General features: G+C 38.4%; 1 long non-coding RNA gene across 1 annotated transcript; it reads left to right on the top strand.

The window, feature by feature from the left end:
• The first annotated feature begins 4,753 nt into the window (after positions 1-4,753).
• On the top strand, positions 4,754-7,619 carry LOC123606312. The gene is made up of 2 exons (XR_006716224.1): positions 4,754-4,983; positions 7,406-7,619. It is a non-coding gene; the product is annotated as an uncharacterized LOC123606312 (long non-coding RNA).
• The last annotated feature ends 9,334 nt before the right edge of the window (positions 7,620-16,953 follow it).

Genomic DNA, 16,953 nt, shown 5'->3' with positions numbered 1-16,953 from the left:
TATGTACGCTCTCTCTGTCAAAAATAAATAAACTTTAAAAAAATGTTTAGAAGTGCTTACCTCCAGGTGTTTGAATTATGAGTATTTTTCTTTTTATTATTTTCTAACTTTTCTGCAATAAACTTATATTACTATCATAATCAGAAAATAACATTTCAAAGTAAATTAAATGATTCAGTCCAGTATCAGCTGAATCAATAAAATGTTTCAACTCATAAATTTATTAGGTACCTTCAAGACATCAAGGGTGATTTAAAATAGTCCAGTGTTAACCCTGCTAAGGTCTATATTACAATGTGAGTCTGGGGGTACCTGGGTAGCTCAGTTGGCTGAGTGTCCAACTTCAGCTCAAGTCATGATCTCATAGTCCATGACTTCAAGCCCCACACCGGGCTCAGTGCTGTCAGCACAAAGCCCACTTTGGATCCTCTGTCCCCCTCTCTTTGCCCCTTCTCTGCTTGTGTTCGCTCTCTCTCAAAAAATAAACATTAAAAAAATTTTAATTTTTATTATTTTTTATTTTCTTAATGTTTATTTATTTTTAAGAGAGAGACACAGAGCACTAGCAGGGGAGGGGCAGAGAGACAGAGACAGAGTCGCAGAATCTGAAGCAGGCTCCAGGCTCTGAGCTGTCAGCACAGAGCCCAACGCAGGGCTCAAACTCATGGATTATGAGATCATAACCTGAGCTGAAGTCAGATGCTTAACCGACTGAGCCACTCAGGTGCCCCTAAAAGTTTTTAAAAAGAAAAACCAATGTGAATCTATAAGATTCATTTGTTTGCAAATCATATAATTGGCTTTATACCATATGCTATTTGCTTTAGAATAGACTTAAATGAACAGATTTCTTAGACCCCCATTTACTGTAATTAATATATTAACTTCCAAAATATTATCTTAAGTAGGTCTGTTTCCAAGACTGCATCACATTGAAAAAAACAAAACAAAACAAGAACTGGTAGCAAATCAAGACCCATAATGATAAATGACACTGTAAACTTTCATTATTATTATTTTTCACCAAAGAGCTTCTTCCAAAAGATTATATTGTTTGTTAATATAGTTGGATTTCTTTAATTATTTCAGCATATAGATCTGAGGTCATACTGAAATGATAAAGCAAAAACATAATTTTATGTTGTATAACCTTAGGCTTCTAACTTTGCAAAGCTCCAAAAAGAGAACATTACCAACACCATGAATTCTCTCCCTGTCATCACTCCCCATTCCTGCCCCATCTCCCTCCCCAAACGTAATCAATATCCTGACTTTTAACAACATAGATTAAATTTGTCCATGTTTGAATCTTATAAAAATATAATGGAACAATATACATTTATTTAGGTCTGGCTTCTTCCAGTCAACATTATGAGGCTCATCTATGCTGTTTTGCATAGCTATAACTCAGCTATTGGTACTGCCATATTGCATTCTCTTGTGTGAGTATTTAACGATTTAGTTATCCATTTAGTTACTTTTGGTCAACGTTTGGGTTGTTTCCAGACTGGACCTATTGTAATGAAGGCTGTTATGAACATTTCCACTCCACTGTGCTCAGATTGAAGCACATCTGCTATAGCCTGTTAATGTTTAGTTAGCTTCCTTAGTCTTAAACCCTGGCTGCACATTAGAATCACCCTGGTGCCTGGATGTCAGTTCCACAGAGCATTCTAATTTGAGCTTGGGTTAAGAACCACTAGGGTAGATGTTGAGATCCCCAGACAAAAGGAGGAGAGGAATCCAGTTCAAAGAATTCTGAATGGTTTCCAGAAACAGGACAATAAAATGCAACGTAAAAATTATGTTGTGTCCATATTGACATTGCTTTCCTTTTTTTTTTTTTTTTTTCCTTCAAGCTCCTAAACAAAAAGACTACATATACTGGCTTTATGATACTATAAATGGCTTCCAGATTATTTTGAAAATTCCCCAAATTCTCAAAGAAAACAACTTTAGACATGCTTTAAAGATATGTGTGCTATGATATGGCACACTTGGGTTGGGGGTTAGGGTATCAAAAATCTAGACAGACACTAGTTTGGTATCCCAGCTTCATAAATATTGAGACTTGAAAAGGCAAGAGTTAATTTTCCATGGTCCAGATCACAGACCAGAATTAAATGAGATCTGCTTAATAGTTATTGTTACAACTGAAAATTTGGTTGGTGCTATTTAATTCCCTGGTTTCTTGAAACTGTTTTTTGGATCCACGCCCAGAAGCTGTCTTGATGAATATATTTCAGAGAATGAAAAACAAAAACAAACAATGTGACTCTAGAATGTACAGCACAGATAGCATTGAAATATCACAAAGCTCTAAAAAATATGTTCTTCAAGTTCAGTCTCCAATATGCATTGATAGGTAGGAGAAAACAGAGGCCATGACATAACTCTTTTGTGATATGTGCAGATATGTGCAGAAACTTAACATTATTTATGTGCCATCAGGTAGTTGCTTTTAGTTTGTAGTGTAAACATTGTTTTAAGGTTGTACCTGACCCAGAATATCTCTTCAGCAGGCTCCCCTCCCATCTGACTTGACCAAGAAACATTTTTAAATTTTGACCATGTGTGAGGATTTATGAAAGTTTCTGGAAGCATAGAAAGACCTCATCCTTGTCTTCAAGAAACTTACAATGTAAGTGGGTAGAAAAGACCCATACTCATACAAAGAAAACTAAGATTTCAAGGTCAAGTTTGATGTGTCAGAAGAAGTCAACTGAGCTGATTGATCCGTAAAGGCTTCTTTGAGGCAGTAGCATAAAGAATCTTAAAGGATGATCAAATTTCTACTTGGCAGGCAGGAAGGAGCAGGGCATTGCAGACAAGAGCAAAGGTGCAGGAAAAAAAAAACGGGCAGATGTTCAGAGAACAATGAGAACAACCCTGTTGGAGTCTGACATTCTTCTAAAGCAGTGGTTATTAAAGATTTGCAACGATGACTAAGACTGGGTAGAAGATGACGTACCTAGACAACCCAACAGTTCCATACTCTTATGTCGAAGGTCTTGTTGCCAGCAAAGAATTGGAGACCATCAACTAGACAATCAAGATGGTAACAACTAGCAATTTGGTAGAAACAAAACAATGAAAAAAGAAAATCTTAAGCAAAATTCTCTAAGTATATAAATTAATACCCAATTAATAAGCAATTGAAATCCATGACCAACTTAAGACCACTCTTGTGATGCTCTGTTAGTGGGGCACTGTTTTCAGTTACTCAAGCAGGAAAGAGAACTCATTGTCAGTCCTTCCCTCCTCAACCTCTTTCCTGTGATCCATCCAGCAGCAGGTGCTCTCAGCTCTGCCTCCAACTTACGCCAAGCCAGTGGTTTCTCACCACCTTCTGCCTAGTCTCCCTGCTTTCTTTCTTAACCTCCATGCTTCCCTTCCCACCCAAATCCCAACTCATTCTTTTCACTGCAGCTAGAATGTCATCTAAAAATCCTGAATCTGAGCAGTTCATTCCTCCACTTAAAATACTTCTATTATCTCCACTGTACACAAAATAACATGTAGACCCTGTAACATGACCACAAGACCTTGGCGGTCCTGCCCTGTCACCCCTCTAATGCCATCTTTCCTCATGTTCCTTTTCATTAGGTGATTGGGACCTTCTCTTCTCCTGGTTTCTCAAAATAGATCCACTTTTCCCAGGCTCCACTTGGAATGCAATTTGTTTTTGTTATTTTCCTGACCAGCTCTTGGTATAGGTCAAAGCTTAAATAAAGGACATTTCTCCCCAAGAAGGCTGCTTTGACCAATCCTCTAAGTTTTGTTCCCTGTGTTATTCCTTCTCATAACCTTTAGTCCTTTATTTCATGGCATTTACCACAATTTGTAATTACACATATAATTTTTGTATTTAAGGTTTGAAACATCATGAAAATATGGAGCATGTATGTTTGGTTATCACTGTGTACTTAAGCCTAATAGCCCCAGACACCTAAGGTGTTCAATATGTATATCCACAATGCATGAAATGGGGGGATTTCAACTACTTCTCTGTGTGCTAGACTACAATATAGATTAAGTATAATCTATATTCAATAATGTATATAATCAATAATCTCTACCACCAAATTTTAGTATTCATATATAAAAAAGGGAAGGGTAACATCCTTCAAGCATAGAAGAAAAAGTTTGCATTGGTGATAGCTTATATGGTGAAGCTGACACTTATATGGTGAAGCTGACAGTGTTTATTGAGTGTAATGTGTCAGGCTGTCTTCCACATGCTTTACAGGCATTACCTATGATCTCACACTATCCTGAACTTAGGTATTATACTCCCCATTTACAAATTGGAAAAGTAAACTCTGAGAGATTATTTGCCCATAATCTCAGATCTGGTTGGCAGAAGAAATTGGTAGGGCAAGGTCTTTTTAAAAATCCACAATTATGCCCAGTGTAATCTCTATGAAATTAGAAAACTAGTGTGGAATTTCCACCTCTGTAGATATTTCCCCCTTTGTTTCAAATGGCATTTACCAATTCTCATCTTATTTTTCTCAAGAACCATAAATGCATTTTGAATAATAAAAAATACCATTCAGGAATAAACATTTTCTGAACCCAAAGTTTTGGCTGGAGAAACTTTAGGATATTTTTAAAAATCTAATTAAGATAAGTTTATAAATAGTATCTATCTGACCCAAATGATAAAAAATAGCCTTTGACCCACATACTTGGGAAAAGCATGTGGCTCCCTGGTATGTGCCAGCGAGTCTGTGGGCTGGGTGAGCAAACATTTAAGCATGAGTAAGAGCAATAATGGTTCCTTTGGAGCTCCTAAATGCATTAGCATGTGCTAAAACCATAAATATTCAAGCAGATGCAGCGCTGGAAAAGACAGAAACCCAAGGTGACCTGGCACGAAGCAGGAGATGGACCGAGAACTTCGAAACTTCTTCAGACTAGGACATTCTGAGAATCCTGGAAAGGAGATAGTCTGCAAAAAAAAAACCAGGAGACTGCCAGGTAATACTGACTTGAGGAATACAATTAAATTCCTTTCTTTACAAGTCTTAAACCAAAGTTGTAAATACCATAGACTATTTTACAGAGAAATGCTACATTCTTGTTAGATGGAAAGGTCTTCCTATAAGAATTAGGAGAAAGAGAACTACTATATGCAGTTTTATATATTTTGTTTATTCCCTATAACTCTCTGAAGGTGGAATTATTTCTCACTTGCAAATGAGGAAGCTGTGGTCTAGACAGTTTAATTAATTAACCCATAACCACACAACTTGTAACAGGACTGGGATTTGAACATAAATTTCTTGACTTCAGATAGATACCTCTTTCTCTGGTAGTCAACTGTTGAGCATGGCTAGAGGAAGATTGGTGGATTTATCATCTAATGGGGAAAACTACAGAATCACAAGATTCTGCAGTTAAAAGGTATATAATTTCAGCATTGTGTCATATTTACCTTTACATCCCTTACAGTGCTGAATGCCTCTGTACTCAATGTGTTGGTAGGATGATGGATGGATGGATGGATGGATGGATGGATGGATTCCCTTATTCCTGGGCTATTCTGATCCCTGTCTTTGCCATATTGAGAGACTATTTCCCAGAGGACAGCAGGCAAGTACCAATAGTATAATATTGTGTCTCTTCCTCTGGGCAAAAGCACAGAGGTAAAAGAGAAAACGATTTGTCACTAATTTTTTAAACCACTTTTCTGGTAAGTTAAATACTTATGTAGATTATCATAGTGGTTTCCATCCTGTGAAGAAAAGGAGCATCTCTCCATTTAATTTGAGGAGGTGAACTATACCTTTTTTGCAGCTGCTATGGTCCAGTGAATATAGAGAATACTGCACCTCTTTATGTTAGGGTGTTCCACTTCCCTTTCTGGTCTCCTTTTTGCAAAGTAGTACACCTACCATTAGTCCAAAAGAGCTAGTTTTCCTCTCTCTAACTCAATGCCACAGATTTAATTCTTGCTAAAGTCAGTTTCAAGGTGCCCAACCAATTTTTAAGGTATCTAAAGCAGGCTTCACGTCACCGTTGAGGCTAAAGAACACTTCAATGAGATTCAGGCAGTATCATTTTTTCCTAGTCCTGGCATTGTGTAACACAGAGTGGGTACAAACAATGGGGAGAGGAAAGTAACTGAGGCCATGATTAGAAGAGCCCCATCTTCATACTGGTCTTGGCTCCCTTGTGGTAAGTGGGGAAGGCATTCTTGTGAATTCTTGTGAACAGGCTGACATCATTAGGCTTGTGCAAACATGTGTCCCACTCTCTCTCTCTCCCTCTCTCTTTCAATTTCTCTCTCTGACTTCCACATCTCATTGCCATCCTTATTTCTCCCAGAAGACTTGTTTCCTTGTTTGATATTTATGTTTGGTTTCTGTAGACTATTCTCCCTTGGCCAAGGAGAGTCTTATTTTACAATCTTTTCCAGGAGGGAGTTTTAAATTCTGTTCAGGAAGTGCTTGAGAATGGTAATAAATCTCATTTCCCAGTCTTTTTTTTCTTAAAAGTTTCCAAGTATCAATTTGGGATTGTGTAATCAGTCATTCTTGTTAGTAACCAACTAGAAACTGATATTCACAAGCAATGTCGTAAATTCATCAATTGGCAAAGCCTGTGGGTCAGGAGACATGAAAACTAATCATACCACTCTAAATAGCTCCAGCATCCCAGCTACTGTCTCCTGCTGGCTCCTGAGCAGGAGAAGCATGTGGCCATAGGTAAAGTTGGCAAGAGGGTGGGGGTGGTCAAGGCCTTTTCACCATCACATTCAGGGAAGGAACATGGTGACAAGAGGCAATTCCTTGCCTTAAGGAATATGGGAGAATGTGTGATTTTGAAGAATGTGGGAGACATTCTTTGAAAAGCTAAGTCATTTGTCCAATTCTAGGTGAAGATGGAGAATGGAATGTCTTGTGGAAAACTGAGAGGAATTCACTTTAGAAAATGGGAAAATTATTTAAAGTAGAAAATTACAATACAATTGTGTGTGTGGGCATGTTTCAAGGGGGGGCGGGGAGAGAGAGAGAGAGAGACTCTAAATTCTCATTAACAACAAATACTCTTCAGAGCACCAAATATAATCTAACTTTAAAGTCAGAAGGAAGCTATTTCCCAATTTGTTCCAAATAGCCAATTATCAGATAGAGCTTTTTTCTAGGTCACCACCTCGGTGGAACAACTGCTACAGATGTGACCCGCCTGTTGGGCCCCATCATGGGTTCACAGTCACTCCCAAAAGATAGATTTAAGTCCTAACCCCTGCACCTAGAAATGTGACCATATTTGGAAATAGGAATTTTGCAGACATAATTAAGGATTCTGAGCTGAGGTCATCCTGGATTGAGGGCGGGCCCCAAATCCAGTGACTGGTGTCCTTATAAGAGAAAGGAAAATGTTATTTAACACACAGACATGGGTAAGAAGAACTGTGAAGATGGAGACCAACACTGGAGTTAGGCCAGAAGCCAAAGAATGCTGAGGGTTGCTGGGAGCCACCAGAACCTGGAGGAGAGGTGTGGAACAGATACTTCCTCAGAGCCTTCAGAAAGAACGGCCCCTGCTGATCCTTTTGGGGGTCTGGCCTCTAGAACTGTAAGAGAATAAATGTCTATTGTTTTAAGCCACCCAGTTTGTGTTCATTGGTGGCAGCAGCCCCAGGAAACTAACGCAGGCCCCAAACCTCAGGTCTGAGCATAGAACAGAATAAGAAATGATGTATAGAAAATACTATATTGAGCTACTGCAGGAACCTGTTTTACCAGGATTTATATGATACTTAACTATGAATAATTTCTATATTATACAGAAGGATAGGTCTAAATTCTAGCAATCTGGTCTGAAATCTCTATGACATTAAAGCAAGAGGCCAGAGGAAAGACCTATGTTCATATCCTTGGTTGAATTCAGAATCCCTGAGTAGGCCCATTAGGGTTTCATCTGCGGGAAAGCCCTATAAGGCTCATGCAGACAGTGGTTGGATCCATGGCACTGGTAGTCATCCTGCAGGGCAAATGCTTCAAGTGGGTGGAGACTGAGGGTCACTCCTTCACTTCCAGGACTATATCCAGGCTGGGGAAAGTACTTACGCTAGAAGAGGAGGAGGGAGCAAGGGAGACCAGGCTTAGGCTGCAAAGGGGGACAATGTGGGAATGTAGTCCAGGTTTGCACCTTCTACTTTATTTTCTGGCCCTTCTCCTTGTGTCAGGTAGAGAGGGGGCAGAAGTAGACTGAATGCAAGTCAAATGATTGGTTCAGAGCCAGTGCAAGTGAGGCTATGAGTGTAAGGTTCTGTTGGGGACTGATGGGCAGTGGGAGAGGGTGATTACCTCTCATGGCTTGATGGCTATCAGAGCAGAGCAAGAAGTAGCCACCCACCAATGATGGCAGGGGTGGCCGTTTTGAACATTAGTTCAGCAACAGAGGCATCCACGTCTAGAAGAAATATCACAACAGTGACCAGGAAAAAGCAGGGGCAAGAACAATGGTGTAAGTCACTTCAGAAAACTCTATGGAACCCTCAACTAAAAGAGACATTAGCTGCTTCTAGCTAATGAAAGCTGGAGCAAAAGGCCACAGTGAGCTCTCACCTCATACCCATTAGGATGGCTACTATAAACACACACAGACAGACACACAAAACAAAAAAACAACCCCAAAAAACAAAGTAACAAGTGTTGGTGAGGATGTGGAGGAATTGGAACTCTTGTACAGTATTGGTGACATGTAAAATGATTCAGCCACAGTGGAAAACAGTATAGCACTTCCTCAAAAAATTAAGAATAGAATTACCATATAATCCAGCAACTCTACTTTTGGGTCTACACCCCAAGCAATGGAAAGCAGGGTTTCGAAGAGATATTTGTACACCTATGTTTATAGCAGCATTATTCACGATGACTGAAAGGCAGAAGCTACCTAAGTGTCCATTGCGAGATGGGAATGGATAAACAAATGTGATATATACATACCATGGAATATTATTAAGCCACAAAAAGGAAGGGAATTCTCACATATATTATAATGTGCATCGACCTTGAGGGCATTGTGCTAAGTGAAGCAAGCTAGTCACAAAAAGATAAATATTGTATGGTTCTAGTCATTTGAGGTACATAGAATGGTCAAGTTCATAGAGACAGAAAGCAGAATGGTGCTCGCGAGGACCTGGGAAGAGTACAGAATGAGGAATTATAATTGAATGGGTACAGAGTCAGTTTTACAAGATGGAAAGAGTTCTGGGGATGGATGGTGATGACAGGTGCACAACAATGTAAATATACTTAATACCACTGAACTGCATGTTTAAAATCGCTAAGACAGTAAATACAATATGTTGTCTGTATTTTACTACAGTTAAAACAAAAGAAAAGCCATTACTTCCTTCCCACTTCTACCCTGAACGCCTACACACACTTCACAACCTTATCCCCACATCCCCTAGCCCATGTAAGGCTAGGATGACCTGAAGAAACACAGTTCACATTCCATGCTGCTGAGCGAAGCCTGAGGATATCTGTTCCTGTATGACTAAATCTATAAAATAAATTGTCCTTTAATGTTAGGGCCAGATGGGTATCATAAGCCATCTGGAAAATAAAAAACCTGGAACTCAATTTGACTCCCTGTCTCCTTTGTACCTATCACCCCTTGGCCAGGTCTTATTCTTTCTGTCTCCCTGGTATGTTTTAGATCTATCCCTTCCTCTCTATTCATGACTCTAGTTCAAGTCTTCCAGTTGTGTTTGCAACAGCCTCCTTATTCATCTCGCTGCCTCTAGTCTCACTCCTCCTAGACTCTTTCCCAGGGTTGCCAGAGGGATCCTACAAAATAGCAAGTCTGAGCATGTCCCCGCTCTGAGAATCTTCTAGCCGTTGTCAGATGGATCCAGGATGTGCTTCCCAAGGTTTGAAAGGTTGAGAGGTTCTCCCCACTCAGCCCCATTCTTGGGACCAACCTTGCTTCCTACCTTCTGCCAATTCCCAGTTCCTGACACTATCTTCCAAATGTTGCCCTCCAGCAATATTAATAATCTTCTGAACATGCTATCTCATGTCTATGTTTTTTCACATGTTTTCCCTGGGTCTGAAAATACCCCTCTGACTTGCCAACCTGATAGACTCTAGTTAGCTTTCTAAACTGAGCTAAGACCAGAGACTTCTCTTATCTCTCCATTACACCTCCATCCCACCCTGAATAAATTTAACCTCTCCTCCCTCACCAGTACCTCTTTCATTTAAACATAATTCTATCTACATGTCACATGGCTTGAGAATTCTTACTTTTTTTATATGCTTCACTTCCCTACAGAACTAAGGTTTCTAAAGACTACTGCATACTCAGTACATGATAAATGTTTGCTAAATGAAATCTGTTAAAGAGTTCAGCCCATTAAATTATCACAATAAGATTTCAGACATAATTATAAAATTAGATCACAATTTTATTATAATTAGTGACCATAAATATTACTTTATTAAAATTAAGTGACCATGACTATAGAATTTCTTGTCAATCAAGGAATTTTTACATTTTCAAGGAATTCCAGACCCCACCTAATCCTGTTTCTCAGCAAATTATATTGAAATATCAGGATTTGGGGCCTGGGCATCAGTATTTTTTTAAAGCTCTCTAACTGGAGGAAAAGACTTCAAAACCACTGGTAGCCATATTTAAAAAACTCTGACCTGATGTATTCACCTATGAGTGGGCAGTAACTTCCTATATCCATCCCAGGAAGACAGACATCTCATTACTTTTTAGTTTATTTTTTTAACCTCTGGGGACACAATGCTAGAATCTCCCTTGCCCTATAAAATAGCATTCCTCTTTAAAATAAATAAATAAAATCAGGAGTTAAAAGAAACTGGTAGCTATCAGACTTTCTCAAATAAGAGATTGTTTTTATAATTTTAAAACAGTTCTGAAGTCCTTTTCTGAGCATCTGATCTTTTTATCCCCCGTGTGGAATGATGTTTTCTTGATTTGCTATCTGTTTGAAAAATAGTTTCAGCATTAGTTTCCTAAGAAGTGTGGGGTCATGACAGAATGAGCTGGCTAGCAGAGTTTATTTTTAGCTTCATGATTCTGATCCAAGCTCAGAAGCTAGTGGTAACACTCAAGTTCTTTTTCCTGACCTGACACTTTCTATGCTTGTGGGCAAATCATCCTTTGCAGGGAACATCCCACCTCTGAAACGTTTGCTTGGCTACAAATATTTCTTAGTTCCCAAGCCAAAGTGAAGCCTTTAACACCCCTAGATACAAAACTCTGAGAGGTCCTTTCAGCACTGTTGTGGTCTGTATAATGAACAAGGGCATCTGTAGGAGGCCATCTGGAAGGAACAATGATTAGGAAGATTCCCTTGGGAATGTTCTGAATCTGAAAAACTGCATGTAAATCCTAAATTCTGTCATTAATTTAAGAAAATATCACCTTTTTCCTACAAACTTAAATCATGTTTATTTAAAATTTCAGGCCCAAACTGGAATTCATCTGTCTTTTACAATCATCTAAAAAACACGTGCCTGTAACAGAGCGGAAGCAAAGAGTATTCTCTGACTTCCCATTTGCCCTAAGATGCACCCTCACCCATTTCTGGATGATCTTTCTTATATCCATCCTTTCCTCCATTTCTCCATTGCTCACCCCCCCCAACTGCCCCCAAATGTTATCTCCATCTCTCTACTGTTTCCTTCTCTTTGGCATGACCAGGACTCACCCTCCCAGCTATAGTAACAAGCTTAACTAGTTCTCTTTCTTGCTTTCTATGGCTGCTGTGCCAAATTAACCACAAACTTGGTGACTTCAAACCATACAGAGTTATTCTCTTATGGATTTAGGGGGTCAGAAGTCCAAAATGACTTTTTTTGAGTCTAACGTCAAGGTGTGGGTATAGCTGTGTTTCTTCTGGAAGCTCCACAGAGAATCTATTTCTTTTTCACTTCTACCTTCTGAAAGCTGCTAGCATTCTGTGGCTCATTGTCCCTTCTCCTTCTTCAAAGTTCATCATTCCTGTGTCCGCTTCTGTCATTCCACCTTCTTTTGCCTTTGACTCTCCTGTCTCCCTCTTAAGAAGACCCTTGTGATTATATCGGGCACACCCAGATAATCAAGCATAATCTCCACATGTCAAAATTCTTAGCTTAATTAGATCAGCAAAGTCCTTTTTGACATATAAAACAAGACATTCACATATTTTAGAGATTAGAATGTGAATGACTGTGGCAGAAGGAGCATTAATCTGTCTACTTCATGCCCTAAAGCTTTCTAGCCAAGTACCATTTTTGATTACTTTCTCTGTTCACTGCTAAAACGGATGGAGTTGAATTGTATCCCTCACCCCTGCCAAATTCATGTCCACCTATGACCTGAGAATGTGACCTCTTTTGGAAATAGGGTCTTTGCAGATGTAATCAGTTCAAATAAGATGAAATCATACTACATGGGAGGGTGTCCTAAATCCAATATGACTGACATCCTTATAAAAAGAGAAGATTTGGACACAGAGACACAGGTAAGAAGGTACATAATGTGACAATGAAGGTAGATACAGGAATGATGAAGCTACAAGCCAAGGAATACTGAGGATTACTGGCAACTACCAGAAGCTAGAAAGAGCCAAAATGGGATTCTTTTCTAGAGGCTTCAGAGGAAGCATGGCCCTCCCAACAGCTTGATTTCAGACTTTTGGTCTCCAGAACTGGGGGTGAATAAATTTCTGTTGTTTCAAACCTCCAGTTTGTGGTACTTTGTTACAGTGGCTCTAAGAAACTCACACAGATGGGTTGAAAAAGAGGCACCCTATTTTTTTCACGTGCCAAGCTGACATGTCAGCTGACCAATCCTTAAACACTTTCATTGTCCCATTTAAATGTACAAGGACCTTTGTAGATGATTGGCTCTGTGCCAGGGGCCTCTTCACTTGAGGACCACTGACTGTTTTCTAGCACACAGGGAGTTAAGAGCATCTAGGTCAGGGGTTAGCAAAGAATTTCTGTAAAGGGACAGATAGTAAATATTTTAGGCTTTGTGTACGAAGAAGCAAAATCAAGAATGTTACATAGACACTTGTATTTAAGAAAGAAATTCCCACACTTTTTTTACTGACAAAATTCAAAACATAATCATAATAATTTGGTTCATTTTTTGTAATAAGTCTATAATGTAATTTTTTGCATAGGTCTATAACAAGAAGAAAAAAAATCCTTTTGGGGTGATAACATTTCACTTAATTGGGGCTCAAATGTAATTGGCGCATCATCATTGCTAATGCTCAGCTGTTAATATGGGTCTGTAATGAGATTTTACCTCACTGAGTATTTCAATTCAAAAATGAATATCACATCTTTGGAAATGTCTTTTCACACAGGAAAGTACTGCCAAATACTGATATCAATTCATGAGCATATAATTTTAATTGAGCATATTGATTGCTTGGAAGGCGTTTATAGAGTTCTATTAAATTTTTCTATTGATATTTGTCTTTTAGCATATCATTACTTTGCAGATTAATCACTTTCAATTGAAGGTTAGATGGAAACTCCTCTATTGCTCAGTTAAATGGATTTTAAAATATGGAAATCTTTTTTGCACTTGCATTTGGGTCCAAAAACTGCTGCTGGAACCAAAGTTTGAACTCAGAAAACATATCCACTGCAAATTTGCATGGAAATGGAGATCTCACTTCTTGCTTTATCTTTTGACACCACTGTAAGAGTATAAGGCTGAGACTCAATGTAAGTTGTCAAAATGACTTACAGCAGTGTAAGTTTTCTCTTATGAGTGTTGTTTAGCCTTATGATGTTAGTTTGAATTCATTAAGAGGCACCAAGAATCTGGCAGAAACCAGTTTTCAGAGCCCCTCAGTGTTCCATAGTAGAGGCTAAAGGCAGTTATTATTGCAAAAAATTTCAATCTTAGCCCTGAGCTCAAAAAATCACAATAAAATTTTACCACTGCCATTTAACTGCTGTGTGGCACAAGTCAAGATGTTCAGTTTCTTTTTCTGGCAAAAATTCATGGACCCAACTATAGTTACATCCATGGGAGCAAATGAGTTCACCAACGGAGCTACTGGATTGAGCTATACATGATAGATTCAGATATTTTTGGCAAAGTACCTGCTAATGAATAACACAATAAATAACCACAGGCTTTAAACACTTTATATTCATTACGTTTCACTGAAAGGCTAAAAGTCTCAACCAGTTTATTTTCTCTGGACACATTTCTTTGTCTGCTGCAATCAATCAGGATTTTGTTAACTCACCATTGGTAAACAGCTTCCCTTGCTTGGCTAACAAGTGGGTCACTCGGGTTCTTTGGGTGCAGGCTCGTTTTTATTGTTTTATTTTTGGAAGAAATTCTTCTGCAATGAGACATTGTTTTACATTTTTCTAATTTTTCTAACCATTGCTTTTCTGTGAGCTAGGAATATTGTGATGATTAATATGGCTGACATATATTGTATTCTTTTAGCATAACTACCTCATTGCACAATAAGTAGAATGCTTTGCCATCTAATTCTAACAAAATAATCCACACTCCATCATGTCTTTTACTCATGACCCTGAGATCTAGACCTGAGTCGAGATCAAGAATCAGACACTTAACCAACTAAGCCACCCAGGCATCCCCTCCATTGTGTCTTAAGAGCATGATTCAAAGCCCATTTTTCCTTTCTTGTTTTGACTTACTAGATATTTACTGTAAATGTAAATAAATAAATGAGGGGAAGAGAAAGAAAGAAGGAAGGAAAGGAGGAAAGGAAGGAAGAAACAAACAAAAGAAAAGAAGAACAGAAGGTAGGTGGGAGGGAGGAAGGAAGGGAAAAAGGGAGGGATGTTATCACATGACATTTGAAATGCTGTTGAATTAAAACTACATCACTGCAATTTGCAGTATCCTAAGCGTTAGTCCAAAGTGATGAGAGTGCCATATACAGTCTTACAGGGGAACTACTCAATACTGCCATTTTAAAAACAAATGAGTATGGCTAAGTTCCAAGAAAACATTATTTGTGACAGTGAAATTTGAATTTCATGTAATTTTCATGTGTCATGAAATATTCTTTTTTTTATTTCCCAATCATATAGAAATATAGAAATCATTCAGCCTGTGGACCATGTGAAAACAGATAGTATGCAAGATACGGCAGGTCAGTTATAGTCTGCTGACTCCTCTGTAGGTTCTTAGGTTATTTCCAAAGTTCACCCTGCTCAATGTCATAAGATGCCCTTGAAAGAGTAGTCCTCTTAGTCACTTCCTTTGCACAGGACACCTGTATACTACTGTTTACTTGAATATTTCCAAGGTAGGGCTATGAAATTTATTTTAAAACTACACTTTGTTTTTTACCATTTTGTCAATTTTTTTCTTTTGTGAAATTTATTCTTACTTTATTTTCTTTCTGTTCACTAATTGTTTACTTTTTTAAAAAAGTGACAGAAAGCAAAGAGTTGGAGGCCATAGTGTACTACATTACCTGGGATTCACACAAAGGAGGTTTGCTTTTTGACCTATTCATGTCCTAAAATATATATCCCATGACAGTCCGAGAAGGTTTCCAGTTCCAACATGCAAAGAATTTTGAAGTCATCACTTTCATCCTCACAACAAGATAAAAACTGAACAAACTGAAAATCAATGACTTCTTAGATTCCATCAGAAAACTGAGGTCACAAAGTACCACCCCAATGCTAGAGAGACAGGAGAATAGAGAATCAAGGTTGAGATTAGCTTACTGGGAGCAGAAGCCACTGGTGCTAGTAACTGGTAGGAACCTTTAAACCATAATTGATGTACTCCTAGAGGTGAGTGTGAGCTAATTTCAGACATAAAACCCCCAAGGGCTCAGTCTTAGGGAACTTTCCCACTTTTATGGGTTTTATCTCTAGAAGCCCATCACACTTTCAAGGTAAAGATTGGAGAAAATTTTCTCTTATCTATCCTTCAGGCTCAGGGAGGGAAAAAGTAAACATTTTGAACTATATCCAGATTTTTTCCATAAGAAAGGCCAGCCATCAAGGAAACTACCAGAGGCTTAGCCAGCCTGGTGGGAGGACAATTAGAACACTCCAGTCCCCTCTAGCCTTCCTATCTCATATAAGAGGAGAAAAAAGGCTAAGAAATGTTTCAGAAGGTCATAACCTAGAAACTCAAACCACCAAAAAAATTGAGATTTAATATAAGATTATAAAGTATTCCTGCTCTCTGTCCTACCACCACATCAACTGGGCTCTAGTTTAATAAAAGTAGATTACAACTGAGAGAAACATAAGACGCGAATTCTGTTTTTTATGAAAAAATTCTTAGGGAAACCCAAAGACAACAAGGGGAACAAAGAAACAAGCTTCTGGAACCTATAGCTACAGAGAGCTAAACACAGACAGGATCCTAGCCAAATTAACATAAAAACTCATTCTAAAAGCCTGATTATTTCACTTCCTATTAACAGACATACCATGTCTGTTAACATACCAAAATTACAAGGCACACTAAAAGGCCAGAAGAAAACAGTATAGGAAGACAAAATAAGCATCAGAGCCTGAATTAAAGATGACACAGATTTTGGAATTTAAAGATAGGGGGTTTAATTATGATTAATATGTCAAGGATTCTAATGGAAAAAGTAGACAACATCCAAGAACAGAGGGGTAATGTAAACAGAGAAATGAAAATTGTAATAAAGTAAAAAAAAAAAAAAAAAAACCTTATCTATAGAGAAAAAAAAGATAAGAATTATATAGGATATCTCTTCAGAAACTATACAAGCAAAGAGACAGTGTAGTGAAATATTTAATGTTTATTTATTTATTTTTGAGAGAGAGAGAGAAAGAGAGAGAGAGCATGAGAACACAAGTGGTAGAGGGGCAGAGAGAGAGGGAGACACAGAATGCAAACAGGCTCATGCTCTGAGCTGTCAGCATAGAGCCTGACATGGGGCTTAGACTCACAAACCAC

The sequence above is a fragment of the Leopardus geoffroyi genome, chromosome A2, assembly GCF_018350155.1.
Source record: "Leopardus geoffroyi isolate Oge1 chromosome A2, O.geoffroyi_Oge1_pat1.0, whole genome shotgun sequence".
Lineage (NCBI taxonomy): Eukaryota > Metazoa > Chordata > Mammalia > Carnivora > Felidae > Leopardus > Leopardus geoffroyi.
Note: the sequence above shows the minus strand (reverse complement) of the source record. Positions and strands in the feature narration are given on the sequence as shown.